The sequence below is a fragment of the Pteropus medius genome, unplaced genomic scaffold, assembly GCF_902729225.1.
Source record: "Pteropus medius unplaced genomic scaffold, Ma_sr-lr_union100, whole genome shotgun sequence".
Classification (NCBI taxonomy): Eukaryota; Metazoa; Chordata; class Mammalia; order Chiroptera; family Pteropodidae; genus Pteropus; species Pteropus medius.
In genome coordinates this window covers 24,184,142-24,207,383 of record NW_024349800.1, presented here as the reverse complement: position 1 = coordinate 24,207,383, position 23,242 = coordinate 24,184,142, and the positions used below count along the sequence as shown (strand labels likewise).

General features: G+C 34.7%; 1 protein-coding gene and 2 pseudogenes across 14 annotated transcripts in view; 1 reads left to right on the top strand and 2 right to left on the bottom strand.

Annotated features, from left to right (window-relative positions):
• EHBP1 (EH domain binding protein 1) overlaps positions 1-23,242 on the top strand; it is a 308,435-nt gene that overhangs the window by 30,479 nt on the left and 254,714 nt on the right. The window lies entirely within an intron of this gene.
• LOC120622168 (uncharacterized) lies at positions 1,232-1,350 on the bottom strand (annotated as a pseudogene).
• On the bottom strand, positions 2,938-3,292 carry LOC120621595 (39S ribosomal protein L36, mitochondrial-like; annotated as a pseudogene).

Genomic DNA, 23,242 nt, shown 5'->3' with positions numbered 1-23,242 from the left:
GTGGATGTCTTATAGGTTGTTCAGTAAAAATTAAATGTCAGGAATGCTTTAGTGAGCATATTTTGTATAAAAGTTTTTTATGTTCCAGATTATTTCCTTAGTTTATTTTTCCAAAAGTTGGGTTACTAAGTCTATTTTTTTGTCTTGTGATATATTGTGTCAGATTGCTCTATAAAAATTATCTTAGTAATGTACCTTATAGTTAGCAATGGCATTCTCAGACTCACCATACTTTTACAAATAATATAATTTTTAAGTTGCTAATTTGATGTTAAAAAAATTGTTTCATTTTGTTTTAATTTCATTTTTGTTTGTAAATTTAATATTTTTATTCTTTAACAAGTTGCCTTTCCTTTTTTGTAACTGCATTTTTACCTATTTATTGACTGGAGTCTTTGTCTTTTACTATTGATATGTGTGCTTTTTTTTTTGTTTTCAGATTTAAAAGGCTTTTATTATACATATAATTCCTTCTCATTGTTTTTTTTTTTTTTTTGGTGGAGGTTTTTCTGTTGTTGTTGGAATAATTTTAGGTTTATAGAAAAGTTGCAAAGATAGTACAAAGCTTTTTATATATTCCTAACTCAGCTTCAGTTTCCCCAATGTTCTCATCTTACATTTCTGCAGTACATTTGTCAAAACTAAGAAACAAACATTGGTATATTACTTATTAACTAAACTTTAGAGTTTATTCAGATTTCACTAGTTTTTCTATTAATGCCCCTTTGCTGTTCCAGGGTTCAATTCAGGATACCATTTAGTTTTCTGTGAGAGTGTCTCAATCTTTTCTCGTGTATGTGTATTTTCTTTTGATTATGTATGAATTTTAAATTATTCTGGTAAAAAGGAAAAGTGGAAACTGAATGCTTTATATTAGGAAGGGAATTGATCTATGTAAAATAGAGCCAGACAACTTCAATAGCATCTTTACTAAAGTAAATAAGGTAGTAACTACTGGTTCTATGTTAGATATCCTATAATAACCTCTCTGCCACTCAGGATCCTCAATTTAAAATTGTAACTCAGGTCTTAATTTGTCAAATTGTTTATATTGTGGAGAAAGTTATTATATGCCTATTGTGGACAAGATCCTAACTTTCTGATTTCACACAGAAACATTTTATTTTATTTTATTTTATTATTATTTTTTTTTAGGTGAGGCAACCCTTGGTTGACCTCACAGACTGCAAGGACCTTGTCAGCTTACAATCCCTTGTTTTTTATTTTTTTGCACCTACAGCACCTGGTCTTCCTAGGTGGTCTCCCATCCAAGTACTAACCAGGCCCGACCCTGCTTAGCTTCCAAGATCAGACAGGATCGGGCTTGTTCAGGGTGGCATGGCCATAGACAAAGGTTGCATTTTAGAATGGCTCCTTCTGCATGAAATTTGGGAACGATGTCTCTGAAGCACTCCTAAAAAAATATCTCTTTGGCAAGTCATTAATTATTCAAATATGTAAAATATTTGTTGAGACATTAACTTCCCATGTATATCAAGTATATTGGAGATGACATTTGCTTGAAAGAAACTGGATTATGATAAATTTGTGACAAATTGTATTGGGTCTCAGACTGTACATAGACTCCATTCCACGTAAAACAATTCAGTGTTATAATTTGAGTGCCTTTTCTTTCCTATAGCAACAAAGTAAAGGAGTTTTTACCATAATTGAAATGTCTATCATGAAAAAAGAAAACAAACAAACAGGGAGAGAGGGCTGAAAGGAGAAAAAGAGAGAAGAATGTGAGCCAGCAACTGTTTTTGTTGGAGGGAAATTTTAACACATTTAGGACAATGAGATTTGAATTCTAATATTTGATGCTTTTGCATGCATTATGTTTTTTCTCCCTTTGACTGTAAAACTTTTAGACAATGATTTTACTAATCAAGCCTGTACCTAGCATGTAGAGTAGGCACTTAATAAGTGTTTCACACACTGTTTGGGATAGACTGTATTTTAACTTTGAATTATTCAATTTTTTAGTGTTTACTAAAAGAAATAATTAAGGTGTTAGTTAATTTGTAGAATGAGAAGGAGAAAAATTGTCTACAGCCATGGCACCCTGAACAAGCCCGATCCTGTCTGATCATGGAAGCTAAGCAGGGTTGGGCCTGGTTAGTACTTGGAGGGAGACTACCTAGGAAGACCACCTAGGAAGACCAGGTGCTGTAGTAGGCACAAAAAAATAAACAAACAAACAAATAAATAAATAACAAATAAATAAATAAAAGAAAAATTCTTCTGCTACAAGTTTTCCCAATTGCACGTAATGCTCTTAATTATATTTAAATGAATGGATAAATTAGGTCACATGAGATTGATATATTAAGCAGATTGTTACATATGATTATGTTATTTTAATAGTTGAATTTTATATAATTAGGTTGTTTTCTTAGAAATGTCAATGGAAATTTTCAGCTTTGAAATTTGCCTCTTGTTATTAGGATGGTCTGTAATCAAGTTATGTATTAAACATTTTAATCAAAATTTTAGCCATTTTGATGATTAATGCTATTGGGTATCTTTTCATGTGCTTATTGGCCATTCGTATATCTTGTTTTGAACTGTTTATTCATATCTTTCACCTATTTTAAAAAATTGGGTTGTTTACCATCTTATTATTAATTTGTTAAGAACTCTTTACATAGTCTATATACCAACATTTTGGCAGATAGAAGCATTACTAATATTTTCTCCAATTCTGTATCTTTCCTTTTCATGTTTACAATATGTTTAAGAACATTTAATTTGGATGAAATCCAAGTTATCAATATTTTCTCTTATATGTTTTGTGTCCTAGCTAAGAAATCTTTGCATATTGCAAGAGATTTCAGGAAGATTTTCTCCAATAGCTTTTTCTTTTCGACAGAACATTTACATTTTATTTCTCTTTGATAAGGTAACATCATTTCTCAGGGAAATGGTACAACTTTGCACATAATTTTACAATCCAAGAAGCTACATCTGTCTCTGCTTGTGCTTTGGGTTCATTTTGCAGTAGATGAACCACTGCCTGCTCCTCTTCACCGCGTCATAGTCCCTGCAGCGCTTCTTGATGACGCCCTTGGTCTTGAACCCCAGAGCAGGCTGCAGGCAGGGCAAGAGGCAGTAGGAGAGAAGTGAGACCACAGCTGTACTAGACTTTGCATCCACTTGAACTGCAGCACCAGGGGGACCCAGCAGGAGTGTGGATAGTGCACGCATGGTGGAGGATTGCTATACAATGACTCAGATGTAGTAGAGGATTCATGACAAAAACCATCATTTTCCTGATCAGAACAGCTGCCATGTTGTGGCTGAATTCAGGATGAACCTGCCTTGGCTTCTCTAGAAGTTCTTTTGTAGAAGTTTTATAGATTTAGCATTTACATTTAGGTCAATGATTCATTTCAAGTTAATATTTGTGTATAATGTCAGATAGAGGTTGAGGTTTGTTTTTTCCCATATAGCTATCCAATTGCTCCAGCATGGGTATCCATTCTTAATGTGTGTGATCAGAGATAGTAAAATAGAAATCATAGTATACTTTTATTGCTAGCAGCAAAATTGATTTTTATTGAACGCAATGAATGTGGTATTTGCTTATAGAAACAAGCAGATTTTGAGATATTGAATGTTAGCACACAGAATTAAGATAATCTATTCAAAATACAAACTAGATATGCATTGAAAAGATAATTAGATTCCAGGCACAATACTACTGCAGTTTCAAGCTGGTATCAGACTAAGGGCTATAAAAAGTTATAGCTTTAAAATGTAATTTGATAAGCAGATTACTTAATCAAAGAATATGAAAGGTACAGTTAAAAATAAAAAGAAATCTCAACTAGGCTTTTTTTTTATCAGAACCTTCAAAGGAAGGAAGAGAAAAATCTACATTTCCACTGGTAATTTTTTAAAAAAGAACAGGATCAGGAGAGATCTAGAATAGAAACCTAGAGATGGGCAAGGATAATTTTTTGTTGTTGTTATTTGCTTGTTTTTCTTCAAGCTGTAGACTAAGCAAGTTAACATTGAGCCTTAGGAAGATTCAAAAACAGATGACATAAACCGTGGTTTATTTATAAGCAGTTAATAATGGAAGAGACCAGAATGGTATCACTAAGAAAAAGTCATGTTAGACAAAACCGAGTTCATTTTTTTTGACAGATCTGCTCTTTTGAGAGATGAAGCAAATGTGATAAACATACCACATTTATAGCTCAGTAAAGGGTTTGCTAAGTTCCGTGGTGTTATTATCAAGATGGAAAAAAATATGTTCTGGAAATTGGATAATTTATTATTTTAAGTCCAAAAGAACATTTCTGCGTTCTTACCATAAGACTTGGTGCTTGTCCCTATTTTGTTAATTTTTTTCAATTACTTGTGTGCAATATAGAAGCCATGTTTCAAATTATAGCGGATATGGGAATCAAGAATCAGGCTCTCAAAAGATCTCAATTGGCTAGAATCATGGGCCATGTTTAACAAGATTACATTGAATGGGATAAATATAAAGCCATGCACTAGTGTCTAAAAGATTCCTGCCATGTAAGTGTTTAGTGGAAGAGATTTGACTTAAGAGTTAAGTAAAAGATCTTAGTTGGTAAGCCTACTATGAGTCTGATGTGATGTGGTTGTTAATAAAACAGAAGCAAAACAACTGTGTTCTTAAACTGTATTAATGGAGGTCTGTAAGAAAGAAAGTTAAGGGCCCTTCTCTAGTCAGACCACATTTGGAGTATTAGCTTCAGTTCTGGGCATCCTAGTTTAAGATGGTTATAAGCAAGTTGGACTGTATTCAGACAAGGTAAGGTTTAAGGAGTTGATATTTAGCTTACAAAAGAGAAAATACTCCAGGGTATATAGAGTGGGCTGTTTATATTATCTGAAAGGCTATTCTTGGAAATGCAAGTAGGTGTATTCAGCCTGGCACCAAGAAGCAGAATTAGGATCAATGGATAGAACTTTTAGAGAGATAGGTTTTTCTCAGCATAGGGGAGAACAATCAGGGTTGTCTGAAGGTAGACTGGGTGGTCTGGGAGGAGCTAATGGATTCCCTAGGATCTAGATAGGATCTGGGTAACTGCTTGGCAGGCATAATACAGAGTGCATTTGTGTATCTAGATTAAGTAGGCGTTTAGACTATCAAGAAAATCTTTAAATTTTTTTCCAAATCTGAGATTTTAGAGTTTAGTAAAATGACAGAGGCAGCCTGGAACATGCCCTTATTCCTTAAGTAAGGAAGGCTTGCAAAATGAAAGAACATTTCAGTCAGGAGCCCTGGTTTCTAGTCTTACCCTGTTGCTGTCCAGCTGAATACATCTGTAAAATTAAAAGATCATACAAGATCTCCAAGCTAAATTGCACCTCTCAAAAATTCTATTGTTGTGACTTTTACAACCCAGTGCTTTAGGAGCTTTAGGAAGTGGAAGGAGGATTGGTGGTAGGTTTGGTAAGGCTCCAAATTCAGAGACATTTGTAAGGTAAGAAGTGAAGCATGGCTTACTGTGAGCAAGCTAGGAGAAATCAGGGTAGGGATTGCACAAGAGTATATGAGAAGGACAGAGACAAGAAAACTAGTCCTCACCAACTCCATTGCTGATCTTTTCAAAGATTTTGACATAGAAGATATTACATTGTTCTGTTCCCTCTTTGGAAGAAAATGATAGGTTATTTTCCTTTAATTTACTCTAATTCAGAAACTACTGATTTCTTGGAATCTCTGGACTTTCAAAGCTTTTAGTTAAATTCAAATTTTAAAAACATATTTTTATTTATAACTACAATTTTGGTATAAAGAATTTAAAATAAGAGTTAAAAGACTTTAAGACATCTACACATTTTAAAAGGTAAAATTTTAAATACTGCTTTTGATTTGAGAAGGTATGGGGCAGTAGCTGGTATCAGTTACATTGATTGTGACTTATCGGGAACACTTGCATATTTTATTTTCTAGGGATAATACATTAATGCTTTTAATATTGATTTTTTCCCATAAATTAAAGTCATATTGGCTTTATGTTATTAATCACTTTAGTTTCTATGTAGTTATAAATCTCAGAAAATTGAGGCTCATGATCCAGTGAAAGTTGATTGGTAGAAAGGTCAGAATGAGGTAGAAGTTTGACTCAAAAACAAAACAAAACACCCCCCATCAGTGTTACAGTTGTAGCATAAGAAGCTATTGCATGTACTGCGTTCTTATCTTATCATTATGAATAGTAATGTATTTTTCTTTATGATTTTAAAAATCTTTCATCTCCTAGAGTTCTTCACTAGGGTAATATCTTTTAGAAAATAAATATAGAAAGTTGGATCGATACCTTTTGCGGTCTCTTTGTATATGGACTTGTGTTTGTTCTCATGTGACTTCTTTAACCTCTTTGCTTCTCTCTAAACTGATAGAATTGTTTTAAAAGTTAGCTAGTAACATTATTTGATGTTTTTTCCCAGGTTTCATTTTAAAATTAAAAATATATTTATTTTGAAATGACATGCCCAAATCTTCAAACTGAGAACCACCACAATACAGTATGGTTATTCCTGAGGGCAAGCAAGTATAATTTGCTATTACTCACAAGTAAAGTAAAAATCAACCTTCCTAGTTTATAGAGCTTTGAGGGATCATTAGTTATCATTCCTACCCCCAACATTCTTATTCCCACACACATACTCACAGATCATTTTTTCTTTAAAACTTGAATATTTAAACACTGATGTGTAAGTTTGTTAGCACATATGTTAATTAGTAGAAGGGATTCAATAAGTGTCACTGTAGAAAGGGTAGTTTGTTGCTTAAAGACTTGATGGGGCCATTTTGGTGTTTACCTAAGGTAAAAGGAGTAATTATATTTATTTTGGCACTGAGGCTGGAAGAAAATATACCCAAATGTTAATCAACATTGGTTATGGGGTGGGGATGGGAGACTAAAAAACTCCTTAAGCCTTCACTGAGCTTCATCAGATGTTAACGTTTTGCCACATTTGCTTTATCATTGTCTTCTTTTTATATCTCTACACATGTATTATTTCTTTTTTTTTTAATAATTTGAGAATAAGTTTCAGAATTATTTTCCTTTACCTTAAACACTTTCATCTGTGTTCCAGATATCCATTGTAGTATAAAAAAGTCTCCAAACTTAATGGTATAAACCAGAGGTTAGAAAACTACCCACAGGGCCAAATGTAACCTTCAACCAATTTTTTTACAGCCCACAAAGAATAAACTTTATGTTTTTAAATATTTTTTAAAAACTTGAAGACTATTTCATGACACATGAAAATTATATGAAATTCAGACTTCCATATCCATAAAGTTTTTAGAACACAACCACGCTCATTTATTTACATATTATCTGTGGTTACTTTTGTGATACTACCCCAGAGTTGAGTAGTTGTAATAGAGACTGCGTGGCTTTCAAAACCTAAAAAATTACTCTCTGACCCTTTACTGATAAAGTTTGCCAAACCTTGGTATAAATTAACAACTAGATGTTATGCTTACAAACCTGTGGTTTAGTATACTGGGCATTAGGTGATTTATCTCTGCTCCTCAATTTATAGGGTATCATATGGGATGGCTCGAAAGGGTAAAAGATAGCTGGGAAAGCTTGAAAGGGACCATATGTCTAGTGCCTTGATTCTTTCTCAAACATCCATTGGGGCTGAATGTCCAAGATAGCTAATTTACTCACTTGTATGATTCCTGGACTATGGGCTAGTTAGCATCACTTACTTCATGCATGGCAGTCTCACGGTAATCAAACTTCTTATGTGACATCTGGCTTCTACGAAAGCAACTTTTCCAAGAAGACAGGTGGAAGCTGAAAGGCTATGACCTACACTGCAAAGTCCTATAAATTCATCAAATTACTAAGACTAGCTCAGATTCAAGGAGAGAGAAGGAATAGGCTCCACTTCTTCATGAAGGAATGGCATGTACCTATAGGAAGGGAAGGAACTATCGTAGTGTATATTTCTGAAGACTACTTTTATTAAACTTTTTATTTTGAGATAATTCAGAGGCAGAATAGTAGATTCTGTGTACCCTTTATTGTTTTTCTTTTTTATGGTAACATCTTGAAAAACTATGGTACAACCAAGATATTGACATCGACATGGTCAAAATACAGAACATTTCCTTCACAAGAAGGATCCTTCATATTCTATTATAGCCATACCCATTTCTTTCCCATCTCTACCCCTCCTGAATCCTGGGCAAACACTAATTTGTTCTTCATTGCTATAATTTTGTCATTTCAAGAATGTCGAATGGAATAGTATGTAACCTTTTGGAGACCAGCTTTTTTTCATTCAACATAATTCTCTGGAGAGTCATACAGGTTGTTGCATGTATCAATAGTTCATTCTTTTTTGTCGCGGAGTACCATAGTATTCTATGGTATAGATGTACCACCATTTGTTTAACCATTCACCCATTGAAAGACATTGCTATGTTGCATCTTCCAATCCATGAACAAAGTATGTCTGTACATTTATTTGGATCCTCTTGGATTTCTTTAATCAGTATCGTGTGGTTTTCAACATACAAATTCTTTCAATGTTTTCTTAGAAAACATTTATATCTAAATATTTCATTTCTTTAAGCAATTATAAATAATATTTATAATTTTGGGACATGAAGAAATACAGTTGATATTTATATGTTTATTTTATATCCTGTGACCTTGCTAAACTCAATTATTAATTCTAGGAGTGTCTTTTATTGATTCCTTGGTAAGTTTTTATTTTGTAGACAATCATGCCATTTGCAAAGGAGGAAAGTTTTTATTTTTTCCTTTCCAATCTGTATGCCTTTTATTTCTTTTGCTTGCCTTATTGCACTCTCTAGAACTTCCAGCTTTGTGCAGAGTAAATGGTGAGAGTGGATACCCTTATCATCTTCTTAATTTTGGAGAGAGACCATTCGATTTTTCACTATTATAATGGTAGCTATAGGTTTTTTACAAATGCACTTTATGAAGTTAATAAATCTCCACTCTATTCTTGTTTTTATTATGAATGGGTATTAAATTTTGTCAAATGCTTTTTCTGCATTGATTACTATGACCATGTAATTCTTCTTTAGTATATTAATATGGTGGATTACTTTGATCAATTTTCAAATACTGTGACAGCCTGGCATTCCTGGAATAAACCTGATTTTTTCATGGTGTATAATTCCTTTTATGTAAATATTTTGTTAAGGAATAGCTATAGGGATGTAGTTTTCTGGTTTTGGACTGTCTGTGTGGTTTTAGTATTAGGGTAATATTAGCTTCATGAATGAGTTGGGAAGTGTTTCCTCTTTGATTTTCTGGAAGAGATTGTGTAGAATTGTGAAGAGATTGTGTTTATTCTTTAAATGTTTTGTAGAATTCTCCAGGGAAAGGGTGTCTGGAGATTTCTTTTTAGAGAGTATTAAAATTATGAATTCAATTTTCTTGATAGTTATTAGGGCTATTCTAATTATCTTTTTCATAATTATCTTTTTGGGTGAGTTGTAGGAGTTTGCGTTTTTTTGAGAAAGTGGTCCATTTCATTGAAATTGTCAAATTTATGTGCGTAGAGTTGTTTGTAGTATTCTTCTTATTTTTTTTTTCCATGTCTGCAGGGTCTGTAGTGATATCCCTGGATGTGTTCCTGATGTTGGTAGTTCGTATCCCCCTTGTTTTTTTTTGTCAGCCATGCTATAGTTTTGTCAATCTTACTGATCTTTTCAAAGAACTAGTGCTTTGTTTCGTTAATTTTTCTCTATTATTTTTGTGTTCGTTTTATTGATTTCTGCTCCTTGTTTTTTCCTTCCTTCTACTTGCTTTTAGTTTCTTCTGCTCTTTTTTTCCCTAGGTTCTTTATGGGGAAGTTTAAATTGTTGATTTGAGACTTTTCCTCTTTTCTGGTGTACATTTATTGCTACAAATTTCTTAACACTGCTTTAGCTATGTCCCGCAAATTTCAATATATTTTATTTTTCTTTCTATTCAATTTGATGTATCTTTTGATTTACCCTGAGATTTCCTCATTGACCCAGGTATTACTTACAGGTGTGTTGTTTGATTTCCAAGTGTGGAGGTTTTCACGTAATTTTTCTGTTACTGATTTCTAGTTTGATTTCACTGGGGCCAGAGAAGGCATACTGTGTATGATTTAAATATTCTTAAGTTTGTTGAGGTTTGTATTATGGCTCAGAATATGGTCTATCTTGGTATACATTCTGTGGGCACTTGAGAAAAATATATATTCTATTCTTGTTTGGTGGAGTATTCTATAAATGTTGATTAGGTTTTTTGGTTGATGGTGCTGTTAAGTTCTACATCCTTGCTGACTTTCTGTCTAGTTATTCTATAAATTGTTGACAGAGGGATATTGACATCTTTAATATAATTGCAGGTTATTTCTCTTTTCAGTTCTATCAGCTTTTGTCTTACATATTTCACAGCTTGGTTTTTTGGTGTATACACATTTAGGATTGTATGTCTCTTTGGTGAGTCAGCCTTTTAATTGTTATATAATGATCCTTTCTTGTCTTATCATTTTCTGTGCTCTGAAGCCTTCTTTTCTGTATTAATTTAGCCTTCCTTTTGGTTAATGTTAGCTTTATAAATCTCTTTTCATCTTTTAACTTTCAGTTTGCTCGTATTGTTACATTTGAATTGAGTTTTTTGTAGACAGCTTTTAGTTGGGTCATGTTTTTTAATCTACTCTGTCAACGTCTATCTTTTAATTTTTGTATTTAAACCATTTACACTTAAGGTAAGTATTGCTATATTAGGGCTGATTTCTGCCATTTTAGTTTTTGTTTCTGTTTTTCATTTCTGTTTTCTCTTCTTTACTGTGGGTTACTTGAACAATTTTTGGAATTCCACTTAAATCTATAGTGTTTTTGAGTGTATCTTTGTTACAGCTTCTTTTTGGTAATAACTAGAGTGGCTGCTCTAGTTATTACATTATATATACATAATTTATCACCTCCACTCAGCAGTGAGGCACCACTCCCACTTCCCACTGGGTTGGTGTTAGAGAAGGCCAGATAAAGAGTCAGAACTTTCATCATCACTTGGTACTGTTGAGAACTCACAACTCTGCCTGGTAACAACAAGAAGCCCTGTTTCCCTACTTGGGCATCAGTGGAGATGGGGAGAACCTCATTCCTGCTGTGGTCTCTGCTGACACCACAGGTAGGTGAAGATTTGATACTGTCTGGCGGAGATAAAAAACCTGGCTGTCTACATGGCCTCTGTTGGCACCACCCTGGCAGGCATCTTGTTACAGTCTCATGAAGATGGAAGTCTAGGTACCTCACTCAGTCTTTGTTGGCATATGTTGGGGTGTGGAAGTCACAAATTTTCTGTGGTGTTCAAATGATGTAGAGTGATTGTTTTCTAAAAGCTTTTGGTCTTGCCAGACTGCCCCTTTCTTGATTCTTTAACTTCATTTGGGGCTTTTTATGTGTGAACCTGTTGGTATTTGGGAGTTACTAGTTTCATCAGCTCCAAGTTCGGGATATTTGAGGCTGAGTTCCCAAGGCAGTCTGCCTTCTTCTCTCCTTCCTCCAGAGTCATCTTATGTTTGTTTCATAAATAATGTCCAGTGTTTTTATTGTCCTTAGTGGGAGGAATAGGAAGAAGTATATCTGCTCTGTCTTTCCATAAGCAGAAGCCTATCCTTCCTGCTTATATCTGTGATACTTTTTAGAAGCATGCTTGTTAATGAGAAGTGTTTCTGATCCAGATTAATTTAGTGTTGCATGAGTTGCTTTATTATAATTGCAAAAGTAAATTTACTTTATATGTACAACATGTCAGCATTTTTAGGTCCACAAAGATAATCTGTCAGCATGTAGTTACTGAGCCACAAATGAGTAGGAATTGAAGGAGATACGGAGAAGAAGTGGTCTAGCAGAAATCGACAATGGAGAACATTATGAATGTCTCTTTATATTCTAAAATCTTTAATATTCTTGCTTTTTATGATGTTAGGTATTGATGGAGAAGAAAAAGATTGAAATTAAAAATTCATCAGAATAGAAACCATTAAGTAAAATATTGGTATATTTAATTAATAATTTAAAGATTTTTAGTAGTAAGAACACTATAAACAAGATTGCAATTAGCAAATTGGGAAAAATGTGTCAATAAGAGAGATTACCACGTGAGCAGAAAAACAGGCAAAGGACATGAATATGTTTTCATAAAAGAAACATAAATGGCTAGTAATAACACTGAAACATTTTTTTTTAGAATGAATGTAGCTTTTTTATGATTATATAAATAATATATACTCATTATAAAAATTCAGACATGTAATAGTATAAGGAGAAATTTAAGATCGCCTGAAGATAACCACTGTTAACCTGGTGGCTATCATTCTTCAGCTGAACTCATTATACATATTCACCTATGCATTATAATTGAATGTCCTATGTGCTTTATATGGACATTTAAAAATAATTGTTCTTCTATTGGGATAGGTGTTTAAATTTAGCTTACCACCTCAATTACTTACTGGTCTTTAAGTGTGAACTTGTATCTTTTTTCCCTTTAATCTGTGGGACTGCTGAAGACCTAAATTGGAGATTCTGTCCTCCAAAGATCTGTTCAGGGATCTGGCAGTGCTACTGATGCAGGACCACTTTAGCCATCTTCTAAAAAGTAAGGTTCAATGGAAAGCATCAGTTTCAGTTCTGCCACTTTGCTCAGCCTTAGTATTTGCAGTGCTGGTATTGGCATTTGCCAATTGGAATACTGGTATTGGCATTTGCCCTCAAGGCATGACCTCTCCAGTTTACTTACAGATCAGAAATCCCAGCTTTTATATCAACTAGACTCATGGCTTGTACCCCTCACCCTTCACCTTTTTTTTAAGTAGTTAAGGGGAAGTTGGGGGTGTGTTCCTTAGAGAATTCTCCTACTTTTAGGGAACCTAGCAATATGTTTAAACACACTGTACATTTTCCAGAATCTACTTGTTTTGCATTGGAAGGACCCTTTGGGTTATCTAGACTGCTATAACGTCAAAAGTGGTATATTTAAGAATGTCAAAAGTGGTATATTTAAGAATGTGATATGCCTTTCCACTTGAGTAGATCTGTTTTATGTGCTTCAGTAAGGTTTTATAATTTTCTTCATATTTATAAAAGAATAAAAATATTCACTATTGGCTGTAAGTGTGGGATAATTTTGATTCTGCTTGAAGGAATACAAATTAGTGTGACCTTTTGAATGGAGATTGGCAGTATGTCTTAAAAGCCTTAGAACTGTGCTTCGACCCTGCAATCTCTTTCTAGAAATTTATCATAAAAATTTACTCATAGACTTGTGAAAATATTCATCTATAAGCAAATTTATTTTGTTATTTATAATAATAAAAAACTTGAGGGACGAGAGGGAGAAAAATTATGTATATATGTTTAAAAAATTTTGTATATATAGTATGAAAAAACTGGCATTTAAAATAATAAAATAAAATCAGAAAAAAAATAAAAAGCTTGAATGATAATAACATCTACACTTGGGGGATTGGTTAAATTGCGCGGCAATCCCTATAAAGGAATACTTCGTGGCCATTAAAGTGTAGAATAATACTACATTAATGAAGTTCATGAAATGTTCGATGAACTAAAGATGATTGCAAAGTAGTACTACAATATATTTTTCTTAAAGTATATTTTATATTATATATTAATTACTAAATCATTTACTATTTTATTAATAAAAAAGTGATTTGTTGGTTTTTAAATTGGTCTATGTAGGTAGTGAAATATGGGAGCATCTAATGGATTATGTAAATCACGATAGCAGGAATTAGACTCAGGATGAATAACATTGGATGATAGAAGGAAAAGGAGCAAATGACTTTAAATTTATAAGGAACAGTGATTTTGAATCTAGAATTCTCTCCCATCCAAACTTTAAAATTAAGTACTATATTGATTCTTTAACATTCTTTTAGCTCCAAATACACCTTTCTGTGTTCTATTCTGATGCTGGAGCTGTGCAAATTCTATTTCTCAGACTATATTAGATGGCTTACAGTTAGTTTCTACCATTAGGAGACAATCAAGAAGAGAGGAGAAAAGGGACTTTCTACCTATTTTAAGGTAGAATGTAAGTAAAATCATATAATCCTTTTGTGTCTGGCATTTTTCACTTAGCATAATGTCTTCAAGATTCATCCATTTTGTAATATGTGTCAATTTTATTCTTTTTTTAAGACTGAATAATATTCCATAGTATGTATATGCTACATCCATTTCAGGATAAGATTTATTCATTCATCCATCGGTGGACACTTGGGTTTCTACCTTTTGGCTATTATGAATTACGTTGCTATAAAAATGAGTTTAACTTTTTGGGGAACCACCAAACAATTTTCTTCAGTGCCTGCATCAGTTTACATTCCTACAAACAATGCACAAAGGTTCCAGTTTCTCTGTGTCTTTCTGGCATTTGTTCTATTCTGTTTTCTTTCTTTTTCTTTTTTTTTCTTTCTCTTTCTTTTCCTTCTTTCTCTCTCTTTCTCTCTCTCCCCTTCCCTATTCCTCCTTCCCTTCCTTCCTTTTCCTTCCCCTGCCCTTCCTTTTTCATGATAACCATCCTTATAAATGTGAGGTGGTATCTCATTTTAGTTTTGATTTCTTTGCTAATGGTTAGTGATGTTGAGCATCTTCCCATGTGCTCACTGGCCATCTGTATATCTTCTTTGGAGAAATTTCTATTAAAGTCCATTGCCCATTTTTTAATTGGTTGAATTTTTGTTGTCGAGTTGTAGTTCTTTACACATTCTGAGTATTGATCCCTTGTCATATATATGAGGTGCAAGTATTTTCTCTCATTCGATGAGATGCCTTTTTACTTTATTAATGTCTTTAGATATACAAAAGTTTTAAATTTCAATGGAGTCCAATTTAACTTTTTCTTTTGTTGCTGTGCTTTTTGTCACATCTAAGAAATCATTACCAAATACAATGTCATTAAGCTTTTGCCTATGTTTTCTTCTAAGAGTTTTCTAGTTTTACACTTGTGTTTAGGTTTTCTGAGTTTTGAGATCTATGAGTTAATTTTTATATATGGTATAAGCTAAGAAGAGTGGGACCAAGTTTTGAGAGACCAATCCCTGGCCAGGTAGAGGATGATGAGCCTGCAAAGAGGATGAAAAGGACAAGTGTCAGTAGTGTTAAAAAGTCAAGTAAGATGAGGACCCCTCCAAAGATTTTATTACATTTAGCAACATAGAGGAGACAGGAAGAAAAGCACAGGTGCTTAAAACAATGACTGGTTTAATTTATATGTAGCATATAATTTGGAAATTAGAAGATTGGTGGAGGTCAAATTGAGAAGGGCTTTAAGTAAGTTTGAATTTATTCTCTAAGCAGCAGTAAGGCATAAAGAGGATAATGAAATTGTAATTCTTTCATGGGGGAGTATAATATGTGGCAGAGAGTCTGTTATCTCCTTTGTATTTGAAAAATTGAGTGAGGCATAAGTCGTTAGTTCCAGGGGAACTAGTTTTGCCTGATTGGTGCTAATCTTTGGCCCTGGAAATAAATATCCAGCTTTTGACTATTGGATATATACAATGTACTCAGCTTCTTGCTGTGGCTACAGCTGAAAATAGCTCAGTCCTGTTTCTTTTTGGCCATGAGTAGTCTGTATTGAACTGAGTTATTTTAAGCAGAGGGCCACACTTCTGATTGATAGGTGTTATTTATGTGCCTGCAAGTCATCAAGAAGTGCTATTGTTTTCTGTTTTACTGTGCAGAAACTAGTTTTGGGTGTTTTTTTCAGCCTCTAGGCTATTTATCTGGAACCTCTCTGCTTTGTATGCCTCAGTATAAGGCAATCCTGAACATAAGATTGTTCTCCGTCACCAGCATTTTCCCACTTAGAAAGTCCATTAAAAAAAATTTCTTTTTGCTAACTAATAAGGATAGAGGTGAAATAGTCAGATGTTTACTTATATTTTATGTAATAATTTAACTATACGTGTTTAAAGCCACAGTGTATAAAATAAAATTAAATATATATAAAAATATAATGAATTCCACCAGATTTCTTAAAACAGTTTTCTTCCTCAACTTTATCTTGTAACTCTTCAATTTTTGCTTTCCTAAATGAAAAATGACAATTTCCAGAATGCTTTCTTATTCTCTAAATATTTCTTTAATATTTTTCATGGATACAATATCTTATATTTCTAAGGATATTAGTGATAATATCCTTTCAGGTCTTTTTTCTCTTTGGCCTTTCAGGTCTTTTTTCTCTTTTTCAGCCACTTGCCTTGTATATTAGAAGCTTTCCTCAGATGATCCTTTGTTGTTTATTCAAATTGTACGAAGCTATTTGGAAGTGCTGTGCATAGACAAGAGATGGTCGCTAACATTTGAGAATTTGCTGAAAGACAGGCACTAAGCTAGGAGTGTTACTTGAGTTATTTTAACTGATTTTTACATTGGTCCTGTGAGGTTCTAATTTCAAGATGAGGAACCTCTTGAGGCTTAGATGATACAACCAGAAAAAGGGCAACCAGATTCACACCCAGCTCTCTCTGCCTTCACATGATTCTTTTATCCATCATATTCTGTTTCCCTTTTTCTCTGCCTCTCGCTCAGTAAATGCTTCTTGAATACCAGGAAATCTCTTGAGAACTTTTAAGTCAGTAGAAACAAGACCGACTAATGTAATCATACAAACACACAATTGCAGCAGTTACAGAAGTGTGTTAAGAGGAAATGGTGAATATGATTATTTAGGAGGGCTGAGGAAATGGTGAATATGATTATTTAGGAGGGCTGAGGAATGATATATTTTTTTCCTACTAATTTCCATTCCGTAGAGCCAAGTACATAACTTGGAAATACTAATATTTATGTGAGTAACATGTAGGGCTCGTTAGAATAGAAGTAGAAAAAAAGAAGTGGTAAATAAAATGCTAAATTAAAGGAAGCATTATGGGTGATTCTATTAAAAGGAAAGTAGAAAAGTAGAAAGCATTTGAGAAGACCAGTGTTATACACATGATGCAGCAGTGATTGATTATAATGCTATTTATCTCAGAAATAGCTTTATATTAAAAAAAATAAGCCCTTTATATTATTGAATAGTACAGTAAATATATATATGTATATGTGCATGTATGTATTTTTTGATGGCCCGTCAGAAAGTACACTCAGCTCAAGTATACCAAACTGTACTTCCTCAGTTTGAATGGTGCTGTCCCTAAATACTGACATGTAGTATTAGAAATACCTGTCAGCAAAAGTCCTTATTTATCACCAGTTAAATATTTTTAACCAAAAGTACTCACTGTAAAAATATTTTCAAGATGGTAAGAAGTTGCAAAAAATAATTTAATGAAAGTATTTTTAAGTAACAACAATTTGCATCTCTTATTATTAGAATTGTCCTTTCATTTTTGCAGAAAAGAAATATATCCTATATATGTGTACTGAATCTTGTTTAATTTTTTCTTATTGAATTAATTATTACAGCTTGCTGAAAAACTCTTGTGAAGTAAGCATAAAGGAGTATAATTAACTGGAGCTATACAGCAGTGGTAGTACAATAGGAGGCAGTTGTATCTACTAAAGAATAAAAATAATTACCTGAGAAATAGTAGGGTATTTCTGTGATAAAACAATTTACCCCCTTTTGTTTCAATATTCACAGTATCTCACCATGAAATGTTCAGTTATGGCTAAGAGCTCTTTCCCCTAAAAAGAATAACCTTGTTCTTAAGTGAAGTGCCTGTTCACATTAACTTCAAGGATGATATTTTGAGTTCTCTTTTTCTCATTGAAAACATATCCTGGATTCTGTGGTGAAGGGACTATGTTGTACTTTTTGTGTTCTGAGGACTTATTGTTCTTTATTTTTACTTTAGGAAAAGCTCAGAGGCTTAAATATTAATTACTAAGTTTGGAAGTGTTGCTTTTATCATGAGAAACATTAATTTTATAGGACATAAAAAGGTTAAATTTGGTCTCCGCACTTTGCAATGTAATCTTCTACAAAATAGCAACTGCACAGCAACTGCTTTTATTTTTATATATGTGTATGTTTTTATTTACTGAATTTTCTAGAATATTGAGGAGACACTATAGTAGACACACAAGTCTGATTAGGTTTAACCTAATCAAAGTTTATTTGGTCCTCACTTTTCAGTCTACAGGGGTATTCCAGGTTGATTGGCTTTCCATGTAGTCTTTCAGGGGCCCAGATACCTTTTATCTTGTGACGCTGCATTCTAGAATCCTCTCCATTCAACTGGTGTGGAGAAGACATACTTGTTTATTATCCATTTTAATCCAGAAGTGATACCAGTCACTTCTCACATTCTAGTGGTGAGAAGTGTTGTGTGGCACTATCTTAATGCATATATGTGGTGGTGGTTGGGAGGAAAGGTGAGAGATGAGGAACTTTTGCTATACCTCCCAGAATTAACAACTGTGCTTTGGACTGGAAGCATGAATCTTTGGTGGTCAGTTTAGTGCTGTGCTAAAAAATATTACTTCCCCTTTCATAATATTGTTTAAAGTTGGTAACATTAGCTACCCCTAGATTGTCAGAAGATAGGAGGCAAGTGTTCCCTGTCACAAATTCTTTACCCTATTACTGAATTTCTTATTTCATTTTAAACAGCCAAATATCTAACCAATCAGAGTCATTTAATCTTACAGTCACTGAACCAGTGTTTTAGAACTAGCTAAGGTTTAGTGCAATCTCTTTTTTGAAAAAAAAGAACAAGTAATCTGAAGAGCATTCGTTATATTATTGTTTGGGCTGTAAAGGAGTGCCATGTTGACTTTGCATATCCAAGGAAGTGTGGCCCAGAAATTGGAGGGGCTGCAAATAGAGGGGAGGATGCCAGAGTCAGGTGGGGCTTATTGCAAAATTTTGCATACAGCCAGCTCAGCACAGTGCCAGAAACATAACAGGCATTCAATAAAATATTTGAATGTTTATTATGATTCCAGAAAGTAATGAGACTGGTTTTCATCTGACAGTTTTCAAATTTTTCTTATGGCTTTTTTACTCTTACCTCACAGCTGTGACACACATGAGAGTGGAAAAGAATAAAGAAGTCTGAATTTAAGCCAGAAATTTTTTTTTCTTTAAACTTACATTGATACATAGTGGCTCACTAGTGGTAGAGGGTACAATGGAACCCTTTAGATCGGTTTCACAGAAAGTGCGTCCGTATGTTTTTTGTGTATGTGTAAAGAAAATGTTTATATATGGAAATATATGTGTGTATATATCTATATAATGTCTGTTGTATGTCTATATGTATTATGTGTAGGTCTACCTGGTTACTTAAATAATGGGATAGAAATGTTAAATGTGTGTTGTTGAATTCTCTCTAAAACTGGGCTCTATCCAGTTGTCTTGACTTTTTTTGACAATATTGTACAATTATAGATTCTTTGGTAGTTAGATAAAACTCTCGCAGATGCTCTGTCCCTGGTCTCTTGGAAGCACATGAGGAAATATTTAAAGGTTCTTTTCTAGTACATCATGGATGCTTAAAATAGTAATTGTGGTCAGCTAATTGTGTAGTTATTGGTACTCTTCTATTGAGAACAATAACTCACAGTGCAGTTTTGCTTTAGAACATTCTACCATGTCCCTGATAATGTAAAGGTGGGTTGATTTCTATTGAAGACATTTAAAAAATGGTACATGATTTAGAATCACAAAAACAGCAGTCTCTGTGGGAATTCTCAAATAAGTAATTTATGTTCTATTTACATTCTTGGAACTTCAGGCATATTGATTAGGAGACTACCCTTCTTGATTTTTTTTATGGTAAAAGGCTTCCCTATTCCGAAGTACTGAGATTAGAACGAGTTGAGGAGGTGCTGAGAAGCTGAGTTAGAAGGAGGCAACAGTGCAGGTGGCACTAGAATGATGTTGCGGCGGGGAGACACCCTTACTGTCATCACAACTAATGCCTCACTAGTGTTTTAAGTCAGAAGGTGTGGAGATTACTTACCGCTTGCTACAACACAGTGGTTCTCAACCTTAACTGCACATTAGAATCACTTCTGGGACTTTTAAAAATCTGTACACCAGACCAGTTAAATCAGATTCTCTGGGGTGGAACCTAGGCATCAGTATTTTTTAAGTCTTCCCAGGAAGTTCCAATGTGTAACCAAGGTGAGGATCCCTGCAGAGCTCAAACAAGCTGCAGAGAGGATGTATTATATAGCTACTGGCTTTAGTTGGACCTCATCAATTATAATTAACCAATTGGGAATCCTCAGATGAAACTTAAGGTTCATTCGGTTGCAAATGGTCATTAATTCTCAACTTTGTACTCGATTCTTATTAGTTGTTGGGGATACAAAGATAAATAAGATATGGTTGATAAAGGAACACAGTCTAGTGGAGGAGATAAAAATAAATATTGTAATACAGAGCATATAGAATATTAAGATAGAGGTGTGTCTCAGGTATTACTGGAAATGTAGTAGAAGGAGCAGTTAACTCTGCCTGAAGTTTGGGATATGGGAAGAGGTGGAAATGAAATGAGAAATGACCAAAGTTTCACAGAGAAAGTGATGAATTAAGTTTATCAGGGCTTCTGGTCAAGATGGAATAGATAAACTCTGTGCTCACCCCCTTCCATAACCACCTCAAAATTGAAACTAAACTACAGAACAGCCATAATTGAGAATTGCCTGAAGTCTAGATGAACAGAAGTCCTTTAACTAAGGATATACAGAAGAAGCCACATTGAGACTGGTAGGAGGGATGGAGACAACAGGCTGGTCTCACACCTATGTGTAGTGGTTAAAAATTGGGAGGGCTATCTTGGCTGTGGAGGTTCCCCCTGAGGCGTGAGGGGTCCCAGCCACACACTAGGCTCCTCATTCCAGGGTTCCAGTGCTGGGCAAGAAAGTCCCCACAACTTCTGGCTATGAAAACCAACAGAGATTATGGTTGAGCAAGATGGATGGAGACTGGAGTCCTAGGTGTCTCTCTTAAAGGACCCATACATGGACTTACTCACTGACAGACCTACTCTGAGTTCCAGTGCTAGTCAACAGTTCAAAAGGTGTCAAGGACATACAGGTAGGAAATGAATTGTCTGGCTTCAGGGTGAGGGCAGGAGATGCAGCTTTCTCGAAGACAGAAGAGCTGGCAGAATCTATTATTCTTTTATTGAGCCCTCCCACCATCCAGCTTACACACACAGGCTCAGGTAGACACCATACCCAAGTCTCCATCAACCAGGCCAACACTCTTCCCCCTGCCCTAGTGATTCCTCAAGACCCCACGAGACCCCACCCAACCCCACCCAACTTAACAGGCCCTCCAAGCCACTTCCCGTGGGTTTTCCATACAAATGGCCTGGCTTGGCTCAGGCTGTGTACTCTCCTAAAATATCTCAAAGATTCACAAACCCCAAACAAGCAGCCATCTGGCCTCAGCATTCCCCGTGCCTCTTGCTGAGCAGCCCCAAGCCCAGCACTAGCAGCAGCTGGCCTCGGTTCACAGCTTAGCCTTTCCCAGTCACTTCCAAGCCCAGCACAAGTGGAAACTACCTGCAGATCACTTTGTAGCTCATACCAAGTTGCCCTGGGCAGGGCACAGACATCAGCTGACCTTGGCCAACACTCCCAGTGGCCAGATTGAGGTCACATCAGAGTACCACACAACCACCTCTACAAACGACATACCCAAATGGCAGACTCAGTAGGCACCAGAGCCCCGCTAAAGTGAATCCTGCTCCTTAGGGTCAGCCCCTGCACAACTGCTTCTCCACTGTAGTCATGCCAACAGCAATCAAGGCTCAATTAGAATAGGAGAGCACATACAACCCCCACAAGAGACACAGCTGGAGCACCTGGCTCAAGTGACCAGGGAAACTGCACCACTGGGCCCCATGGGAACCTACTATGTTAAGGCCACTCTACCAAGACCAGGAGACATGGAAGCTCTACTTAATACATAGAAACAAACACAGGGAGGAAGCCAAAATGAGGAGATGAGACAAAGAAACATGTCTCTAATGAAAGATCAAAACAAAGCCCCAGAAAAAGAACTAAACAAAATGGAGATAAACAATCTATCAGATGCAGAGTTCAAAACACTGATTATAAAGATGCTTAGTGATCTCAGTGAGAACTTCAACAAAGAGACAGGAAACATAAAAATAGAGATAGAAAACAAAAATGAACCAGTCAGAAATGAAGAATACAATAACTGAAATGAAGAATACATTAGAAAGAATCAACAGTAGATTAGATGAAGCAGAGGATTAAATTAGCAATTTGGAAAATAAAGTAGCAGAAAACACTGAATTAGAATGGAAAAATAAAAACAATCTCCCCCAAATGAGGATAGTTTAAGGGGCCTTTGGGACAACATCAAATGCACCAACAACCAACATTTACATTTATAAGGGGTACCAGAAGGAGAAGAGAGAGAGCAAGGAATTGAAAACTTATTTGAAGAAATAATGGTGGAAGACTTCCCTAATCTGCCGAAGGAAATAGAGATACAAGGCCAAAAAGCACAGAGGAGAACTCAAGAGGCCCACACCAAGACACATCGTAATTACAATGCCAAAAATTAAAGGCAAAGAGAGAATTTTAAAAGCGGCAAGAGAAAATCAGTTAACTAGAAGGGAGCTCTCAATAAGACTGTAGCTGATTTCTCAATAGAAACTTTGCAGGCCAGAGTGATAGACATGAAATATACATAGTGATGAAAAGCAAGGATCTACAACCAAGATTACTCTACCCAGCAAAGCAATCATTTAGAATCTTAAAGACAGATAGAACTTTCCAGACAAGAAAAAGCTAAAAGAATTCATCACCTCTAAACCAGTATTACAAGAAGTATGAAATGGACTTCTTTAAGAAGAAGAAGAAAAAGATAAAAATATGAAAATTAACATGGCAATAACTATATATTTATCAACAATGACTTTAAATGTAAATGAATTAAATGTTCCAATTAAAAGATAGGGTGGCCGAATGCATAAGAAAGCAAAACCCTTACATATGCTACCTACAAGAGACCCACTGCAGATTGAAAGACAGATAGACTGAAAGTAAAGGGACAGAAAAAGGAATACCAGACAAAACAGACTTTAAAACAAAGGCTATAACAAGAGACAAAGAAGGACCCAGTAATTTCACTTCTGAGTACTTATCTGAAGAACTCTAAAACACTAATTTGAAAAGACATGTATCTATATGTTCATTGTAGCATTATTTTCACTAACCAAGATATAGACGCAGCCTAAG